Raw genomic sequence first — 3,177 nt, 5'->3', positions numbered from 1 at the left:
CCCTGCCCCGGCAGGCGGGGCCGCGGGAGGCGGTCCCCCGCTCCCCTGCCTTTCCTCCCTTCCCCTCCGTTTTTGCGAGCTGCACAGCTGATAAATGCAGGCTTCGGAGTGTCACTCCCGGGCTCAGTCACAGCCCACAGACACCAGGTACCACCCCCAGGGGCATCACGCGAGAACCTCAATAACCACCTGTAGTCGCTCATCATTCATGTCACCTTTCRCAGCCTAAGAAACACAATAGGTCGTTTCCCGAAGTGAAAAACCCCGATGTGGTCAAAGTGTGCTCCTCCGGGTGAAGGATGCAGAGCTGGCGGGCGCGGGAGCCTGGCSGGTGGCACGGGGCCCGCGTGCTGCACCGGCCACCGGGCAGCTAGCAGTTCCACCAGGCACACCCCCAGAGCAGTGCAGATTTGTTTTAAGTTACCGAAACACCGAATATCCAATTGCAGGCACCAAAGAACTTCCACCGTGGGACCAACTCTCCTGCTACCAGGCAGCCATCTGCCCGCCTGATCACTACCTGCATCATCCACGCACGCAAGTCTGCCCGGAAGATGAAGTGTCTTATTGCAGGTGGGTGGTGCTCTGGATGAGAGAGAAGAGAAAATGCAGAAGAGCCRTTCTTCTACCTTTTGCCTTCAGAAAGAGATTCTGGTATTTGTGGAAAGAGAGGAATAAACGGAAAGGAGCTTGCAAGCAAAAAACAGTGACCTTGCAAAGATCTGCTTGTCCTTTTGAGCTTCGTTACGGCAGGAGAAGGGAAACAATTTCTGTTTGTTTAAAATGTTTTTCTTCCTTGTCCTCTAGCTTCAGCTTTTGACCTACGGCTTGTTTTTGTTGGACCATCAAAAAGAAAGGAGCCCATGGGTTTGGTTTTTGTTTTGTTCAGAAATGGCTACATATCTTGGTTTTTAACCATTAATGTTTCCCTTTTCAAGGGAAAAAAATGGTAGGAGTTACGTTCTTGCCTTAGGAGTCCTCAGGGCGCAGCCAGGACTCGGGGTTCCTCGCAGGACGCGGCAGGTTGAGCAGGTGCTGCCCTGCCCTGCCCACCGCCGCTGGTGCTTTCCCCTGCCACCGGCTTTCTGTCTCCACAGTGGTGCCAACGCTGCTCGCTGTGAGACTATCCTGTAAACCTTGAAAAAAGCACTATTTTTGATTCAGATCTTTCCTGGCTCAGAGCCTGGACCCCACATGCAGTCACACCGTCAGATACACATCTGCAGTAGAGCTTTCACACCACCGAAATCGAAATCGAGATGCTGGGGACCAAGCTACTGGGAGGTGAATTTCCACCTAGAATTTGATATCCTCAAACTGAGATTCCCAGGATTTTTGTTCCTGGTACAGACGTTCCATTGATGGTTCAAGTTGGTTCAGCCTCTTTTTCTTAAAAAAAATGGGCCAGTAATAATGTTGAGTCGCCTTCCTCCAAACCATGGAGAACATGAAACTCCCTTGTGATCATCCTCAATTAAGACCCTGGCTCTAACCATAATCATTGCCTTCGATAATTTCTAAAGACCCTAGAAACGCCACTTTTTTTTGCCTCCATAAGGCGGTTGCAGCTTTGATTTTTCTTTTTCTTTTTTAATAAATACCGCCACCTTCTGTTTGTGCTGCTGTAATTTCACAGCAGGCTTCCTCTGGGAAGAAACTTTCCCGTGAGCAGCTGTATCTGTCCCTACAACACTCTCCGCCTATTTGCAATGCAGTAGCCAGCAATACAACGGTAAATTTTTCACTTTTAACACTATGGAAAAGCTTTAGTTAATGGCTCATGTTTCCTAGTATGTAGTGGAGGAAAGCACAAGCTTGACCATTATGTTTCTGGCGGAGACGGAGCTAAACTAAATTCAGGCCCTGACCCTATTCTTCCCCTAGAAGGGGCTATTAGACAACATTTCTGTGAATTTTCTCTCCCTTTCTTGCACAGTTTCCTCTTCCGTGGCTGTTCAGAGCAGCTCCATGCGTTTTGCTGTCCAGACTTTCGTCAAAACTAACCGATACTCTGCTGTTCATTATGTTAATTGATATCTTTGTGTGAACCGATCTCGGGAGAAGGACCGTGAAAGCAGCACTGTTAAAATGCGAAGGTCAAAACTGCGATTTTCTACAAAAGCTGCATTCAGGCTCTGGTCCAACAAACCACTTAAGCACACGAATCACTTAAACTCCATAGGCAAATCCGCTATAGGCAGTCGGGATATTCTCTTGCTTAAGTTACGTCCTTGCTTAAGTTACGTCTTTGGCACTCTGCCAAATCGTGGTCTGACCTCCTTTGATGTACCCCGTGGGAAAACACCCGCAGCATGGCTCTTTGCTAAAAACCTGCTCCCGGATAGTGTGCTCCTGCCAGCTGGATGGTGGTTTGACACGAGACAGGACGGGACCAACCATCTTTGAGGGCGTGATGCCTCTCGGTGCCAGGTACCTACGGCTCCGCTAACCTGCAGCGCTCCGTGAAAATGCTCCTAAATCCCAACGCTCCTAATCTGTGCCAGAAACAGCACCTACGCCCGCTGCGTCCCTGGTCTCTTCTCCCATGCAGGCACCCGGCAAACGTGCCGTAAACGCGGCCCTTTCCCTGGTTTCCTGCGGAGACGTTTCTATCTGTGCAGGCTATTCCCGTGCAGTTGTACCCGGTACCCGAGGAAGGGAACGTGCTCGAGCGGTTTGGGCACCATCGGCGCTTTTGGGCACCAGGTCCCGCTTTGTCAATCCCGGTGCGTGTCACATCAACGTTCGTCCGGACAGAAGCAGGTCGCTCCATAAAGCAGACGGCGAAAGGGCGGCACGCGGCCTTAACGCGGCGGGCGGGCGGCCGCGCGGTGACGCGGGGCGGTGGCGCTGGGAGGCGGACGCTTCCCGAAGGGGCTCCGGGGTGCTGAGCATGGCAAAGCTCAGGCTTCGGGGAGGGTTTAGGGTCCCCAAGATGGGGCCCTGGGCGGCCGGGGGCTGCGGGGAGCGGGGCTGAGGCGCCGCCTGGGACTGCCGGGCGCCGGCTTTGCCCAGGCTGCCGCCCGCCGCGGCGATCCCCTCCGGAGGAGCCGCGGCGCGGGGAGCGGGGAGCTGCTCCGCCCGCGCTCGGCGCCTCCGCCCCGGAGCGTCCCGCACGGGCGCGAGGAGGCGGGAGACAGGCAAAGGCGGCAGCGCCCCGCCGCCCTCTCGCCTTTC

This window comes from Rhea americana, unplaced genomic scaffold, assembly GCF_003343005.1.
Source record: "Rhea americana isolate MKP2758 unplaced genomic scaffold, rheAme1 scaffold_412, whole genome shotgun sequence".
Lineage (NCBI taxonomy): Eukaryota > Metazoa > Chordata > Aves > Rheiformes > Rheidae > Rhea > Rhea americana.
The sequence above is the reverse complement of the archived record's forward strand: the minus strand, read 5'-3'. Positions refer to the sequence as shown.